This window comes from Mercenaria mercenaria, chromosome 1, assembly GCF_021730395.1.
Source record: "Mercenaria mercenaria strain notata chromosome 1, MADL_Memer_1, whole genome shotgun sequence".
Taxonomy (NCBI): Eukaryota; Metazoa; Mollusca; class Bivalvia; order Venerida; family Veneridae; genus Mercenaria; species Mercenaria mercenaria.
In genome coordinates this window covers 12,267,182-12,286,102 of record NC_069361.1, presented here as the reverse complement: position 1 = coordinate 12,286,102, position 18,921 = coordinate 12,267,182, and the positions used below count along the sequence as shown (strand labels likewise).

The following is an 18,921-nucleotide window of genomic DNA, read 5'->3' as shown; positions in this document are numbered from 1 at the left end:
TATGTTATGATAATCTAAATCTACTAAGAGCAATTCGAATTTTTTTATCTTCAATTATATTTAAGTATTTTTCAAGATTAAAGGAATGTTTAAATCTACTATAAGAGAGTAATCATTGAGAATTGTTAATGTTAGCAGATCAAGTTTGATAATAATTGTCCAATATTCTCTGTAGATAAAGAATTACTGTTAAACTTTGTTTTTCTTATACTAGTGATTATACAGATTGAAGTCTTTCCTCATATTTGTCACTGAATAAAATGATAAAAACAGCTGATCAATGTTTGTTAGGGAATGCATGTGTCTAGTGAGCTGGGTAGGAGGTAAAATATAAGATGGCATTGGCACTGCCACCAGACCATGGACAATCTTGTAAAACTTCAGTAGCCTGGCATCATTCCTTCTGTTTACAAGGGAACGCCACCCCAATTGCTTTAACATGTGTGTGACACTGCTGTAGTTTGAATAGTCACTGGTGACCCATCGAGCGGCCCTGTGTTGGACCATCTCGATTTTATGTATGTTGAGCTGTGTATGTGGACTCCACACTGAGCTGCAGTACTCTAGTTGTGGTCTAACAAGGGTTTTGTAGGCAAATTCCCTAATATTTTGCTGTTTGGAGGGAATATTGTGCTTAATGAAGTTAAGTGTTTGACCAGCTGTTGAAGTGACCTGGTTTATGTGTTTGTTCCAGTTTAGATCTGAAGTGATGCTAACACCAAGGTATTTTGCATCACTCACAGTTGCTAGTGTCTGCCCATGTAGTGTGTAAGTGGATTTGTAAAGGTGTTTAGACTTGGAAATATTAATCACTGTACATTTGGATGGGTTGAATTCCATGTCCCATGTGTGTTCCCATTTTTGTAATTAACCTGGTTAAGTCCTCTTGCAGAGTATGTTGTTGTGTAATATTATTGACTGTGATATAAACAGCAGTATCATCAGCAAATAACCGGACCTGTGAAACAATATTTTCAGGCAGGTCGTTTATGTATAGCAGAAAGAGAAGAGGGCCGAGGACAGAGCCCTGTGGGACACCAGATGTGACCGGGACCTCATCCGACTTATCACCATTGACTATTATAATACATATGAAATTATTCATAACTATACAACCCCTCCCCAAAAAAACCCATTATAATTAAGAAATAATAAATCTGTTCCTATACTTTATCAGTTAATAAAATATGGGCAGGAGTTTGGATGCGTAATAATTAAATCACGAGTGCATACATATTTATTATTTCGATTCTAACAACGCAAATAATTCGCATTTTACAGTACTACATTTTCGGCGTAATACGTCATTCGGGTCATATGCTGTTACAATTTACCCCCTATGGTTAGAAAAAGTTACATAGCCAATGTAACGTATAGATATTTGTTTCCTTTTTAGGCCTAAAAAAAAAATATGTTTGTTTCCTGTAACCCGACCGACCGTAAGTTTTTACCGCCGACGCAATTTTTTTATGGGCTGAAATTCGCGATTCTGATCATATCTTTATTGATTCTATAGGGATAATTTAGTTGTACCCGACCTCGTCGCGCATAGTCACGAACGTTCCTGGTTCTGTCGACATGAAACAACATGGCGAAAAGCCTGTTTGTCGAGGTCCCGGGTTTTCACCCGCGAGAAGTTTTCTTTGATGCATATCGAGTTCAAAAGTTCTGCCCCTTGTCAATCAAAATCTCGGTGAATTTCAATACTGTTCGCCACCACAAGCGGAAGTATGGCAGTAGGCCGAGCGTCATATACTAATTAGCTACTGACAGATGTCAATCACGCCACACGCCGACTGACACGTGGTTATCTCGCGGTTTGTATTTAGTACTTCATTATGAAAGGTGTTTATTGATCAAGGTGTAAACGTTAATTGATAAACAATTCGTAGAAGAGCAGTCTATTATCATGTTTGTACCACTTGTTCAGGGGTCACGCTGTCGGTTGCACTTGAGCCATTTGCGACAAAAGATTAATTGTGGCCCCGAAAATCTCTAATTGGCAAAAACGGCCCGAAGCTATGTGTGTCTGCAAAACTATGAACTTTGCCTGTTACACAATGTTTACTGAACAAAAGGAATCAGTGTAGAAAAAAAACTTGTATGAACAACATCTGTTATTGAAAGGCGGGAGCAAATTTTCAACAATTTTATTTGATTAGTAATTTAAATCAGGCCTCGACCTTAGCGGTGGACTGTTGGACCGACGCAACCAAAAATATCGGCAGGTCCATTATCAAAAGTTGGGTAGACCGACGGTCAACCAATTTTCAGTCACGGTCTGCAAATAAAATAAAACCCTTAAAAGTGAAAAATAGGGGGGGGTGGGGGATCGTATCCATATCGGCGAATTCACAAAACGGAAGTTGATTTTGCCTTAGTACGGCATTCTACAGTTATAAGCATTGGCGAGTTAAAGTCAGGATAGCACGAATGGACTACTCCACCTATCGGGTGAGTGGTTTTTAAGTGGTAACTTTACCAAATTGAGTAATTACATTAGGCAAAATTACCTGGATTGACTGGAATTTACCTGCGAATCGTAAAAATGTCAAAACGTCATGCTGGTAATTTTCCATTCCACAAGCATGTGCGCCCTATCATAATACTTAATTTACATCGCAGTTACTTTTGACACAAAAAACGCGCGTAGTGCATTCATTTTTTAATATAATCGCTTCAGATATTCAACACCGCTTGAGAACTAATACAGTTTAAATTCTATAACAATTTTAATAAGATATCGACAGGAATGTAGGCAAAATTCTTTTAAAACGATCAAATTTTCATATAATGTTTTGTAAAATTTCTAACAGCGCGATCTTTATTTATTTCCTTTTAAAAGTAAATAAACGGTACATACTATGGTAATAAAATTCAGACTTTTGACCAGAAAGTACAAAAAACAAAATTAAAAAATCTTAAATAATGAAAAAGCGGCAGCAATTTAAATACATGGAGTAAAACGATTTTTTGGCAAACAGATTTCTGTTAGCACGGCAGAACAGGTTACGTGACCTCATGAACGTAAATAGAAATGTGGTTTTAAAATGAGGCAGTATGATGTCGTTGCGATTTTTAATAAGTTTTAAATGAGTCTTCGTACATATATTTTTTTAAAAACAACACTTTGTTAGATATTCTTCTCAAACAATAATGTAAATTTCTTGAGGGCAAATAGGTCAGCATCGTTCACGGTCTGACACATTTACATGTGAGTTTATTCGGGATATTGCACATTCGCTTTTAAAACATTAAAGAAAAAACTTTTTTACTGATTTCTTCTCAACAATTAAAGACACTGATTCTGGTATGCCAGGTATGTGGCCTATGGGAATGATAAGGTCTGCGTATTGGTTGTAAGGGCCAATACACAAGACTGGACCATTGATAGACTTGCTTCTATTTATTATAATAAGCTACTGTATAGCTACTGTGCAGTACATAAATTACAGGTGATATTTCTCACCTTCAGAGCAAATCAGTTCTCACCTTTATAACGAGTTTAGAAAGCTTGACTGAATTAGGGCTAAATAAACTAAGTGATAAGATACAACAATGTTTTTTCATATTTTTAATATTCAGGTTTTTTAACATTTACATTTCATGATTGCTGTGTTTTTTTGGGTTTTTTTGGTTTGTTTCTTTAATCAAATATATAAAAAATGCATTCAGGCACATAACTTTTAGAAATAATAAATTACATGTGTATTTTGAATAATGATATCTCTTTATTGCTGGATTTTATTATACATAAAAGAGTCGTTATTTAGACAACACAAGGGGAATTATGCATTTTTAATATAAACAAGAGCTGTCGGAGGACAGCAACGCTCGACTATTCAACAGCCTTGTCAATTGAATGAATACAAAAGTTGAAAAGGGTGCATAATTTTGTAAAATGCAAAGTAGAGGTATTGAACCTCTGTACAGCATGTCATATCAAGACAGTGAACAAGTGTGTGAAGTTTCAATCCTTTCCAATTTGTGGATACTGAGATACCAGCTTACATACAAAAACTTAACAAAAAACTGCTAAGTCAAAGGGGCATAATTTTGTAAAAATGCCAAGTAGAGTTATGGGACCTTCACAGTGCATGTTAGATCATGACAGTGAACAAGTGTGTGAAGTTTCAATCCATTCCAATTAGTGGATACTGAGATATCAGATTACATACAAAAATTTAACCAAAAACTGCTAAGTCGAAAAAGGGGCATAATTTTGAAAAAAAAGAGAGTAGAGTTATGGGACTTGCTTAGTGCATGTCAGATCATGATAGTGAACAAGTATGTGAAGTTTCAATCCATTCCCATTAGTAAGTACTGAGATACCAGCTTACATACAAAACCTTAACCAAAAATTTCTAAGTCGAAAAAGGGGCATAATTTTGTAAAAAAGCAAAATAGAGTTATGGAACATGTGCAATGTAGATCAGTTCATCACAGTGAATAAGTGTGTGAAGTTTCAATCCATTCCCACAAGTGGTTACTGAGTTACCAGCTTACATACAAAACCTTAACCAAAAATTTCTAAGTCGAAAAAGGGGCATAATTTTGTAAAAAAGCAAAATAGAGTTATGGAACCTGTGCAATGTAAGTCAGTTTGTCACAGTGAATAAGTGTGTGAAGTTTCAATCCATTCCCACAAGTGGTTACTGAGATACCAGCTTACATACAAAACCTTAACCAAAATCGGGACGCGGACGCGGACGCAGACGCCGACGCCGATGCCGACGCCGACGCATGGGCGAGTGCAATAGCTCACTATTCTATGAATAGTCGAGCTAAAAATCGTTCTGTCCATATTCCATTTTATCTATTAAAAATGCAACTGAACGCTTCTTTAATTTCTAATAAAATCCAGCAATTATCATTTCTTTTTCTGGTTTTATTTTGTTACTTTTGATAAAAAGATCATAATCATTGAATAAACAAACTTTTAATTTCTTTTATTAAATTTTAAGTTATTATTTTATTGTTAAGGAGTGAGAAGAATTGCTTCGCTATAAGAGTTATTATTTAATTGGTCGGGACATTACTCAACATCAATTAAATTAATTTTGTGTACATTCTTAAAAAAAAACAAAAACAAAAAACAAAAAAAAAACAGCATTCCAATCAATAAAATGCAAACCACAGGAAATAACCAATTTATCTGTAGGCAATAAAATTTATGATTCTCTGACAATAATTAGGCTACATGTCAAGTCTACAGGGGTTTTATGGACCCTTATCAGACTGGACCAGACAGGATCTTGTATATTGGGGATTAAAAAGTCTGGTATTTGGGGGGGGGGGTCACTTATATAGGAGATTTTCTTTGCCTTTAAAGGAATCGAGAAAGAAAATACTTTCCACATCCTGTTCCCAAACCGTGGCTGAATACTATTTACCTTCACATTTTTTATCCAAAAAAAATATATCCGAATACACAGCATACCCACCTAATTTTTTCAGTTCACCAAGGTAGTGTGTTGTGTCATGCAATTTACAAGTACGAGTCTTTAATAATAAAACGCATTTAGGACGTCTACCCGTAAATAATGCGTAATTGCTTCTCCCATCACATTACAATTCATTAATTAAACTGTGCAGGTTTGCCTTCCAGCTGCAATTAAGCACATCGTTGTAGTCTCCATCTGCACGTGTACTTTGATTCAGTTATATCGTACCAAGGTCAGCTCGTAACTAAATTTGTCAGCACGTTTGATTTATTTCACAAAACTGATAATACCTATTTCATATATTACTGTTATTCATAATTTATTCTGCATAATATTACTCATTTTAGCGGTAAATCAATACGCAGGTGCATTTTATATAATATATATTATTCTTCTATCTACATCTACATCTACATCTACATCGGTACAACCTGGAACAACTGATACGTATTAGACCTTCCTGGTACAACCAACAATCTATTTCCGATTATGACTGGTCGGCGCTGTCAGAGAAACAGTTGTTAAAGAAATTTAGTATATTACAGTATTAAAAGTAAAAGATGAAAGGACAGTATGCTACAGTTAAAATAGGACAGAATGGAAGAATTACATAGTGACCGCCGCCAGCCTCTCTAATACTGAGGCTGGGGCTAGCTTTGACTGATGTGGGGAGGGAGTTCCAGAGACGGATGGTTCTAGGGAAATAAGAATTAGCAAAGTATTGAGTGCTGGAATAAGGGATCAAGTTGTTCAGATTTCTAATGGAGGTCAAGTAACCTTGGTCAGTTGCAACGGTCTGGGTCCTTACTTTGTAAAACAAAAGTAATGAACAGTTTAACCTACGGTACTGGAGAGTTTTCCATTCTAAGGATTTCAACATTTCAGTTACACTGCTTGTATAGTTGTAGTCATTCATAACATACCTAGCTGCTGACCTTTGGACTCGTTCAAGTTTATGGATGAGGGTTTTCTGCCAGGGATGCCACGCAGTTGAACAGTATTCTAGCTGGGGGCGGACATAGGTGGTGTATGCAGCTTCATTGACCTTTATGTTATCTGTCTTGACATTTCTCTGAATAAATCGAAGGGAAGAGGTTGCCTTAGAAGTTATGTTTTCTATGTGTTGTGACCAGTTCAAATCATTGGAGATAGTTATTCCTAGGTATTTCGCTGATGAGGTGGACTTTAACTCTGTATTGTGTAACCTGTAGGGATATATAAAGGGGTTTCTTTTCCTACTTACTCTAAGGACTTCACATTTGTCGGGGTTAAATTCCATTTGCCAGACTCTTTGCCATGTTTCTAATTTATGGAGATCTTCTTGAAGGGCTATGCTATCATTATTTGATTTGACAGTGAGATATACGATGGTGTCATCTGCAAACATACGGGTTTTACATTTGACTGAGTCTGGCAGTTCGTTAATGTATACAAGGAAAAGGCAGGGCCCAAGGACAGATCCCTGTGGAACTCCAGACAGGACCGGAAGTTCGCTGGACAGGTGACCTTCAACTGCGACCTTCTGAGTACGATTAGAGAGGAAGGCTTTGACCCAATTAGTTATTTGGGGACTAACACCTAGGGATTGTAACTTGTAAATTAGCCTCAAATGGTCGACTTTGTCAAATGCCTTAGAAAAATCCATTACGATGACGTCAGTTTGTTGGCCTTGTTCTAAATTACTATAAAGTTCCTGGGTAAAATTAATAAGCTGAGTTTCGCAACTATGACCCGGCCTAAAACAATGCTGGAACTGGCTGATAATATTGTGTTTGTCAAAGAAGGACATAAGATTTGAAACCACGATGTGCTCAAGGAGTTTGGACGCAATACAGGTCAGAGAAATTGGTCGATAGTTGCTGGGTTTTGATTTGAGGCCTTTTTTAAAGACTGGTGCAACTGTTGCCTTTTTCCAGTGTTTAGGGACAATGCCTGTATTTAGGGATAAATTGAAGATGTGGCAAAGGACGGGGGCGATTTCTTGATGAAGTTCCTTGAGAACACGGGGGGATAATTCATCTGGCCCCGACGCTTTATGTGGGGATAGGCCAAGAAGGAGTTTGTCAACACCCTCTGGAGTTACATTTATTTGGTCCATTAGGGAGGAAGGGGATGTTTACAGTTTGGAGCACAAATGTTTAAGGCTTAGGGGCTTAGGTGGGGAGAAAACTGATTCAGATTGCTTATTAAGTATGTTTGCTTTAGTGACTGGATCAGTATGGGTGAAACCATCTGATTTGAGAGGGGCTATGCCGGCATTTTCTTTTTTGTCATGTTTGATGTAGCTATAGAATTTCTTATTTTTACCAGGTTGGGAATCATGGCTAAAGATGACGTTTTCCATGTATGACCAGTATGAGGCTCTTATTTGCCTTTGTATATAGGATTTTAGGGACTTCAGTTTCTGGTTCTTAGCTTGATTTGGGGATTTGTTGAGATTGTGATAGAGTTTATCACGCTTGTGGATAAGCCTGATCATTCTGGGAGTTAACCAAGGCAAGCCGGCACGGGATTTGGATATTCTAGTAGGGATATGCTTGATACAGGATTCATTTAAGCTGTCCTTAAATGAGTTCCAAGCCTCATCAGGGTTTGTATGGGCCTTACTAATAAAACTACTGCTAAATGAACGCATGTCAGATCTGATCGCCTCCCAGTTAGTTTTCCGATATTGTTTTATTAGTCTCTTATGCTGGATGGGTCGCCCTCTCTTTATTTTGACCTCATGAAATACTGGTCAGAGGTTGCAAGGCCGGGAAGTGTCTTGACGAGGTGGACGTGGGATGGGTAGGAGGTAAGGAAGAGGTCAAGGGTATTGGACAGCCTGGTTGGGACTTTTACCATCTGTTCCAAATTTAGGTGGGACAGTTTTTCCATAAAATCTTCATAGAGACTTCTATTTTTACAATTTGATTTGAATGTTTCATTGACCCAGTTGATATCAGGCATGTTGAAGTCTCCGAGGAGCCATATTATGCTATCCTTCGGGATTTTACTTAAGGATGACCACAGTTCGGACAATGATAATTCGTCAAGTTCATGTGGTTTATAGTATGCTCCAACATAAATGTTTTTTTTATACCAGTTAAAGTTATTTTTGACCAGGTTATAGTACAGTTAGTTTTAAGGTCAGGTTGTTCTTGACTGAGTAACGCTTTAGAGATGGCAATCATCATTCCCCCGCCCTGTCCACCACACCTATCATCCCTACAGACAGTATAGTTTAGGGTATCTGGAAAAATTTCAGAAGAACTGACATCAGCTTTTAACCAGGTTTCAGTGAGACAGATAATATCAGGTTTGACTTGGTCTACCATTAGATGCAAGTCAGGTATTTTATTCTTTACGGACCTACAGTTATTTTTGACCAGGTTATATTACAGTTAGTTTTAAGGTCAGGTTGTTCTTGACTGAGTAACGCTTTAGAGATGGCAATCATCATTCCCCCGCCCTGTCCACCACACCTATCATCCCTACAGACAGTATAGTTTAGGGTATCTGGAAAAATTTCAGAAGAACTGACATCAGCTTTTAACCAGGTTTCAGTGAGACAGATAATATCAGGTTTGACTTGGTCTACCATTAGATGCAAGTCAGGTATTTTATTCTTCACGGACCTACAATTGATGCTGAAAATAGTGAGGCGCTCTGAGTTATTGAGTTTAACTTTAGGTGGCCTTGACTTACTTTTGGGGTTGGGGGTATTCCTCGCCTACGCTTATAAATACACTTTTACAATCCGAATAAGTTCGTGGGAGCTTTTGTATTCCCTCTGAAAACCAAAAAGTAGTCTAAGACCTGTTTTACAGCTGAAATCAAAGTCGCCCTTGTCTCCTATTTGTTTCCGGTGAGCCTTTTTGAGTTCTGGAAACAAAACAGTCACATGGGGCAATGTCTGGTGTACGGAGAGAGACAACAATTGCCGCTTGAAGGAGTTGATAAGTTCTACTGTAAATGAGGCAGTATAGGAGAGAGCATTGTCATGCAAAAAGAAGGAACATTTGGATTCCCAAAACCAGCATAACATTGTCAGCAGAGGGAGACGGATGCGGAGCCTGCTCATTTCCACTGCTTTGACTGAGCTTCTGTTTCAGGTTCAGCATAATAAGCCCACATTTCATCCTCAGTGACAATACATTTCAAAAACTTATTTCCATCACGGTTAACATGCCCCAAATGATCTTTTGCTATGGTCACCCTGGATGCCGTTTGGAGGGAAAGAGGAAGGTGTAATCTCAAATCATTGTGCGTAAGGGGGGAGGGGGATAATTCTAGTCATGACTTTTCTAGTCCTAGTTGTAAAACGGATACTAATCCTGACTGTAACACTATTAAATAATCATGTTATACATGACCATGTTTATTGTTCATCAAATGTTTTAACAATATTTATAGATCAGTTGTTAAAGTTTGTAGTTTAAATTCTTACATTGAAAATCCTGGATTTATTTATTTTATTAACAGATATATGGCATTACTCAGACTAAACTAGATGTGTTTTTTTATGTTGGTGTACTTTTAAATACGTTAAAAGAGAAAAATGTAAAACGTTAGTCATGCGCAGTTAGTGGGTTTTTTGTATCAAAAATAGCCTTCGCAAAGTATTGTTGTTCTTAAACAATGTTTTGGTTTAAGCATACTGGAGTAAATATTGTCCGCAAGTATTGACCTGGCACGAATATGAATATTCCGTATATATTTCCGTAAATTAATTTTCTGTGTCCGAACATAAATAGCGATATAACTATTACATATATAATTCTTAAATTAACTGTGCGGACAAAGCGTTCATCTGCCAATATCAGGGTTGCGGGTTCGAGTCCTACATCTGACCATATTATTTTTTTGTCCCCAAATTTTATATGCAGACTTACTACTTATTTGAGCAAACGTATCGTGATATTTAAGAAATAATTTATAGCAAAAGAGTGCTTTAACACTATTTATGCACGATGGGCGGTTATACGTCAGGCTCAATAATTTCACGAGGCGCAGCCCGAGTGAAATCATTTGTACGAAGTATTACCGCCCGAGTGTATAAATAGTGTTAAAACACGGCTTTGCTATAAATGATTTCGATTCTAATATGTCCTTAATCTAAAACAGTAGATAAAATATAGTAGCGCTCTTTCTTGGTCGCAACAAAAACAGTGACGTCACTGCACTTTAACGTGACGTCATTCTAGCGTAAGAGTGTTTTAACAGAACAAATCATATTAGAATTAAGAAATAATAAATCTGTTCCCATATTTTATCAGTTAATAAAATATGGGCAGGAGTTTGGATGCGTAATAATTAAATCACGAGTGCGTAGCACGAGTGATTTAATCTTTCGCATCCAAACGACTGCCCATGTTTTATTAATTGATAAAATTATTGGAACATATTTATTATTTCGATTCTAACAACGCAAATAATTCGCATTTTACAGTACTACATTTTCAGCGTAATACGTAATTCGGGTCATATGCTGTTACAATTTACCCCCTATGGTTAGAACGAGTTGCATAGCCAATGGAACGTATAGGTATTTGTTTCTTTTTATCAGAATTTTGAGAAGTATTTATAATTTAGTAATCTAACAGCTCGCAAACTAATTATGAAGAGAATCATCAAATTAGGCGAGTTGACCCTGCGTTACAAGTTACGAGTTTAACTTTATATGACGTCACATCATTATGACGTCATACTTTATGTCATACATTTATGACGTCACCGCTGAATCTTAATTAAGCTAATTGAATTCGCTCGTAGAGATCGAAACGTGTTTTACGGTCCTAAACATAAGTCAGTATGACTTTTTATCATATTTATGTTTTTGAAATGCTGTTTTCAACCGTTTGGCCCTGAAATAATTTGTATGTAATGGAACTGAAGTAGAACCTCTTATGCCACAATCATAGGGGGTGAAATGTAATAGCCAACCATATTTTATCGTAGATTCATGTATAGGCGATTTCGCTATATGTTTATATAGCAATTGCTGCAGATCGTGTTAGAATGTTCATTTAATAACAGTAATAATATTTACCCGTTGTAAAAAAAAGTGAAAAGATTAAATCAACGATTGCCGCCAGAGCAAATCCGTTATTTTAAACCATTTAAAAGATATAACGAATAAATCGAATTTATCCTTCTTTATTTAATGTGTCAAAAAATCAATAATACCGATTATTGGAAAAATTGAAAGTTCAATATGTAAGACAGGAGAGGATAAAAATCCTACACACTTAGATGTTTCACTTTAGGAAAATTAATATCAGACAATAACACAGTCATTAATATTTCCACTTAAAAAATACATATAGCCTACATTTGTATTTTTACTATACAAGTATCAGCACCACATCTTTTATCTACAAAAGACTACTAGTCTATGTGTGTGTGTGTGGCGGGGGGGGGGGGGGGGGGGGGGGGGGGGAAGGGGGACCTGTGTCATATGGACACATATCTAGTTTCGAAAGCATTCGTATATGTGACATTTACAAAAAATCTACCTGCGTCGATATTGTATATCTTGATGCGCAACACTAACACCTTTATATTACATAAAGGCCACACTCGGGAAAGTCAAAATGTTGAAATCGGAAATGCAAATGGTGGTTTTGGAGCCCGGTAATTTCAGTTCATACGTGGCCTTCAACACAGGTTTTACTGTACCTTTGTGACAATTAGGGTTTTGATACTTAAAAAGGTGAGGACAAATTGGAAGATGCAAAGGCTTATCAGCTTTTCCTTTTATATATTTGATAATGCAGCTGCATATTTACATTGCCAGTTTCACATAATAAGGAATGGAAACCTATAAATGTTCATGACAATATTTGCAGTAGTATGCTACATGCACTGCGGACTATTTTGTTTCGCAGATTTACCTTCACACGTGATTTTTCGAATTGACCGACCGTGCAGTTTGCATATATAATGAAATTTAATAAATAAACAAAGGTTTCAAGGATTTGTTATCGTATTTTTTAATGTGTACTTTATATGTGGGCGCGTATCTGAAGAGTTTAGGAATTCATACATAAAATAGTACTCCATCGTATCTTTGTTTAACTTCCGTTATTAACGACCTTGGAATAAAAATATGGTGTTGAACAAAGCTATTTGTCGGTTAGTACCTTTAACCAGCAGGACTATTTGGCGAAGAAATTTTGTTTATGGGGCACCAAAGAACCGCATTTCGCTGCAGGTATTTTTTTCTCTGTTTTTGTTTTACCATCGGTCTGCTTTTCATTTGCAGACCACTGGTATATTGGTGCATACGTTTTTTAAGTTTTCTACATAATCTTTTCAAGTAGTGTTTTTTTTTTCTAACAATAAATGTCCTTTTAGGAAAGAAAAACATACTGCAACAAAGCTAGTGCAATGATGCTTCAGTTGCTATTATATACATTGTAATTAGAAATTACATTAATTATCGGGGGTTCCAAATGCCGAAGTACCAAGTTTGACTTTTTCTTAACTTTGACATAGTTCCATTCTTTTAAAAAGCTTGATGTATGTAGTTATAATTTATTTATTATTTGTGTCAGTTTTTACATTTACCGTATGGATTTTTAAGGTGAATTTATGTCAAGGTCTCTTGGTTTTCAAATTAAGATAAACGATTACAAAGTTAATGTGATGTTTTGATATTATATACTTCTCCACTTTACATGCGTACATAAATTATAGTACCGCTTGCATTGAGCCCCTCTTCATGCAGTTCCTTTTTTGTTGTTGTTGTTAAATATTAGCTACCGAAGTCATGTTGTATTAGGATATCACTGTTTTCCCTTCCATTACGTGGTATTTTAATGCCGGTTGTACTGTATATCGGATCTCCGCGCTCAGTTGGCTACGGATTATTCTCGGCGGCCTTGAATTTCGCCACGAAGGTATTAAATACCACTGTCTGCCCTTTCATTACGTGGTCTTTTAATGCCGGTTGTACTGTATTGGATCCGCGCTCGTTTTGCCATGGATTTATTCTCGGCGGCCGCTAATTTCGCCACGTAGACCCACGAAGGTCACTTAAGATACCACTGTTTGCCCTTCAATTAGATGGTCTTTTAATGTCGGTTGTACTGTATATACCCTAGCTACATCAGACTATTGATCCGCGCTCGTTTGGCCTTGGATAAATTTTATTCTCGGCGGCCGTGAATTTTATCACGTAGGCCTACTCAGGTATATCTGATAGCGTATGACCTGTTTAGTAATGTGCACGTTTATTCTGCTATAAATAAACATTATCGTTATAATTATTTCCAATCTCCTCAATAACGATCGAGATTTGAATCAGATTGAATTATTTCCCACAGGGGTGGACAGTTGTATAGGCCATACGACTGCCCTGGGCACAATGAAATCAATAAGCTGTAGACATTTTTATTTGTAATATAATACCATAATATCAGTAACAAGCATTAAAACAAGTTAAACAATTTCCAGTGAGTTCTTCATAAGTGCTTTTTTTTTAATGGCGTTCCATCAATGTGCCCAATCATATGATCGCGCTACGTCATTTTGTTCCCGCTACAAGCTCGAAAGTGAAAGTGAAAGTGAAAAGGTAAACAAAAATTGTAAATCAGGGCGTAAGTTTGTTATTCAATATATTGTATAAATATCATGCGCCGGTACTACCATTTCCCCACCAAACCAACCTCGTTTTAATGCTATTCCTGTTCAACCACTTTCGATATGTGTGCTCTGAGGTGTTCCCACTACAAGTCAATTGCAAAAAATACAAAAAAAAGCACTTTCTTGTGGATAAAATTCACAGCATAGGTCATCGCTATAAACCCTTGATTACTTTAAGACCATGATTAGCTCGGATATTTACTCGTAGTCGCTTATTGGACAGAAAATGCCATTTTATGGAATGTTCCCACAACAAGTACATCGCAGACCATGTTCTCACAGAAAGCAACTTTTTGTTTTTCATTTGTAATCTAGGTGCTAGCGGCGAGTACGTATGTGCAGAATGCGGAAAAGCTTTCGCCACCTCTACAGAGAGGAAACAACACCAGCTAAGAAAGACATGTACACGTTTGACTTGTGATACGTGTGGCAAAAAAGGAAAACCTACGCACACACAATGACATTAGGACATGCATAGTTTCATAGAATATCCAAACTGTCCATCTACATATAAACACAGGTCGGCTCTAAACCGTCACATCAGGATGGCACACAAGAAAGACTGATGTGATGTTTCTCTTTGAACGTTTCATTTTACAGCGATTTTACACTACCATGTTCATTCTTACAAAACGAAGCCCTACTGAAACAAGTCTCTCTAATACGTAAAAATCACAAACTGTTGTTCTAGTCCTCTAGTATTAAAAGCTCAGTGGAGTAGCTTTAAAATTTCGAAACTAGTTTGAATCATTTTCGAAAATTTAAACCTTTTTAAGGTCTTTGCCATATTATTTGAGTAAAATTACAAACTTTGTTTAAATTACGGTTCCAGAATGAGTGGTAGTATTAAGCTGTTCTCCCTTGATCTACGTAAGATATAGGTTTATATCATACTGTATACCATTCAAGTGTTTGGGTGATACTTTGTCCCTTTGTTAAACTGACGCTGATACAAAATGAGCCACGAAAGTTTACAATCCTTTTCACAGACATTTTTTGTGCCTAAAATTGATTATTTTACGTTACTAACACAAGCATTTTCATAGGATAGACCACTAGGTTCGATCGACTTAAAGTAAAGCCGTCTGGCGACAACGTCGGTACACTTAAGGTTATATGCGCCACCTAACGATTTTCAGCGGATTGTTATGAAAGTTTTGCCAAATGAAAGTTGATTATATTTTCGATTGACATTTTTGCTGCGACGAAGATGTACATTTGTATTTTAACTTTGTAATGTCTAGATTTTAAAGTGTTTGAAGGTCTTTGCTATAAGCCAAACTTGTAATTCGTCCGAACCCAGTGAGACATTGGTTTATTGAACTTATTTCTGATCACTCAGATACGGCACTAATTCATCATTCTTTTGACAGAATATTTCAACTGAGAGAAACGCAACCAGCTTCATTGGGTGATATGATTTTAGAAATTCAATCATAACCATGTTAGGATCTTTAACCCTCTATTAACACGTGATGGAATATCTCATTAAAAGTCTCATTAGATAGCGCACTTTCTCAGGTCAGCTGTCGAGGATCATTTGTGATGACCCTCTTGCTTTATCAACATAATTTATTTGTATTTTACATGCGCCACATGTTTTATTTGAAAATAAGAATTATAAGAAAGAAATGATATACTTCATGCTTCTTCACAAAACCAAGATTTCATACAAAAAGTAAAATGCATCTAGATAAGCATATCCTCGTTCAGTTTAGTATCATTTTATACGTAAAGACCCATCTCCAGAGTAGGTAGATTTATTTAATCATTTCTGCGTGCACAACCGTCATATCTAACTCACATGACACACTTTTTAAATGAATTTTGTTCACGTTATAGCTGAGTGAGTTGGGTTTTACGGCGAATTGATACAAAATGGTCATATATTGCCTAGGATTCACGTTTTATTGAGGTCACTTTCATTTTCTGCCCTCTCATACTTATAATCACTGAATTACATAAACTTACGAATTATCTAGCAAAAAAAAAATGGCTTACTCATCAATTCTACTATTATATGCAAATTGTATCCTTATATATCAAGTTCTTATATTTAACATAGAGTGCATGTTAAGAAAAACAAAAACACGCTCTTTAAGCTACATCATTCTACAGTCTTTAAGACCTATATAACACAAAAAAAAAACACCCTTCAAATTATAGAAGTCGAAAAGACTTTTTGAAGCCGCATCATATTTTTTTAAAAGATTTAATCGTTATACCTGCATTGTATTACCATGTTTCTTTCTGTGAGAACATGGTCTGCGATGAACTTGTTGTGGGAACATTCCATAAAATGGCATTTTCTGTCCAATATGCGACTACGAGTAAGTATCCGAGCTAATCATGGTCTTAAAGTAATCAATGGTTTATAGCGATGACCTATGCTGTGAATTTTATCCACAAGAAAGTGCTTTTTTGTATTTTTTTGCAACTGACTTGTAGTGGGAACACCTCAGAGCACACATATCGAAAGGGTTTGGTGTAGAAATCGTAGTACCGGGGGTAGCACTTTCAAATAGGTTTCGAATCATGTGCATGATATTTATACAATATATTGAATAACAAACTTACGCCCTGATTTATAATTTTTGTTAACCTTTTCACTTCCACTTTCGAGCTTGTAGCGGGAACAAAATGACGTAGCGCGATCACGTGATTGGGCACATTGAGAAGCGATAGTTTGGCCTTCCTATTCCTATTAATACTTTGTAGTTAATTGATAATACATTCAAAAATCACACTACAGCCTGGTTACCCGTACTTTGATTTATAAAATATATGTTTCAGGAGAAGGGTATGTTATGGACTGGTGTCATGGTGATAGTTACTGGACCAATGCTGTGGATAATGGGACACTTGAAACAATACCAAGGGAAAGTGTAGTGGTATACAAGATTAACACACAACACCAAGAAAAGATTTGACATGTTTAGGTTTTGTAGAACTGACAAACTAACTGATGTTATAAAACAAACAAAAAAACATGTATATTTAAACAGAAATGCATATGGATGATATTATGTTAGTTTCTACGATTTATTTGCTTTTGGGGAAAAATCCATATTTGAAAGCTGTTGTTGTTTGGTTTTGTTTTTAAATCATCCTCCAGCAAGGACCAGTCACGGAGAAAACCCTCTCTCTCTATATTCATTTGTATGTTTTATTTCGGTTTCATGACGTTGAAAGAAATTTAATCGTATTAGTTGTGATAAAGTGAATGCACATGACCTGGAATTTGGTTCAATAATCTGCAAGATCGGGTTCAGCATCGTGGAAAATACATTACATTGCTGTGTAAACTAAACAGGTGCATCAAAATAAATAAGGCTTATTGTTTAAATCAATAAAATTAACATATTTGACGGCTGCGGACAACTGTTAGGCATGATATGCAAAGTGTTATTCAGAGAATGTGCAGAGTGGAAAACGTATATGCAACACCCTGTACAGCGTTTCTAGTTAGGCTATCACTGAATTTCAAAAGAGGGTCGATCTCACGTGGTGGTGGGTGGGGGGGGGGGGGGTGATCTGAAAAAAAAAATGAATATGCACAGTTCATAACGATTGACACTACGAAACTAAATCCAAAATTTGTATGCAAATTGCAAATATCATTTTTTATAGAATGGGTAAACATTAACTTGCAGCTTTTAAGCCGTAATTTTAGTTTAGTTCTTCCTGTTTGGCGATAATTTGATAAAACAATGACACATTACTTTGTGTTCATTTAACAACATATATTTATTTTTGGAAGTCTAGCATAATAGTGCATAGTGCATAATCAAGAAATTAGCCACTCCTTATATTTGAAATGAATCACATTTATTTAAACTGGGGCATTTTTAAACTCTAGTTGTTTTTACATATTAGGAGCGTATTTGATTTTAGTGATCGGTATAAAAGTGTAACTTTAACTGTTAAGACGATCCATCTTTCCATAAAAATACTACTGAAATGACTTTCTTATATAGTAACGGAATGTCTATGCTCTGCGGTTTATTAAATATTAAACCATAACAGCCCTCTTATTATTGTACATTCTAAATTAAGGACAACGATTTATTTTGAACTTCTTCCCAACTTGCCACAATGATAACGAAATAGGAAGCTTAAAAGCTTATATAAAATTCCGTTACTTATTTACATTTCCGTTACCACAATTAGTTTGCAATTCATTTTAATGAATCTATCTCAGAAGTCTGTAGAAAATAATGATTTTAGTACATTTTTTGCCATTGCACACCAACAATAAGATAAGTACATTCAAGTTCGTTACAAAATCGTTATACTATGTCTCAGTCAAAAAGGTCTCGCTTTTAGAATAACTAATAGAATTTTATACATAAACAAATACATGTATATGCATAATGCATATTCGAAGCATTAAACCTTCATTTACTTGTATAAACACACAAAGAACTTTGATTTCCATCTGTATTCTAAGAAATTTCTGTTATTAGCCATTATTTTAAAGGCCATAACCTCCAGATTTTGGCTAGAAATGATCTTTCTACAAATTGAATTTTGGTCATATTATGAACCTTAGAATATGAGTTTTTGCTTTCTAAACAATCTTAAAAATGCCAAACCAAGATAAAAAAAGATGCCGAGTTGGAAATCGAACCCGGACTGCCGCGGCAATAAAACCTTTCCCGTACACCATGGAGGTATATGCGTTGAACGATCGTTAAGTATAGATATTTATAATTAAGGCAGTTTACCTCGAGTAAAAGTTACAAACGCTTTTCAATGTTCAGTGCAAAAAATAGTAAAAACGCCCAACTAATTCACGTGCTCTGCTATTAATGGGTAACGGAAGTTTGATAGATATATCCTTTTTCTG

The 18,921-nt window shown here is 36.0% G+C and overlaps 1 long non-coding RNA gene across 1 annotated transcript; it reads left to right on the top strand.

Annotated features, from left to right (window-relative positions):
• Positions 1-12,014: 12,014 nt before the first annotated feature.
• On the top strand, positions 12,015-17,151 carry LOC123544969 (uncharacterized). The gene is made up of 2 exons (XR_006685217.2): positions 12,015-12,639; positions 16,866-17,151. It is a non-coding gene; the product is annotated as an uncharacterized LOC123544969 (long non-coding RNA).
• The last annotated feature ends 1,770 nt before the right edge of the window (positions 17,152-18,921 follow it).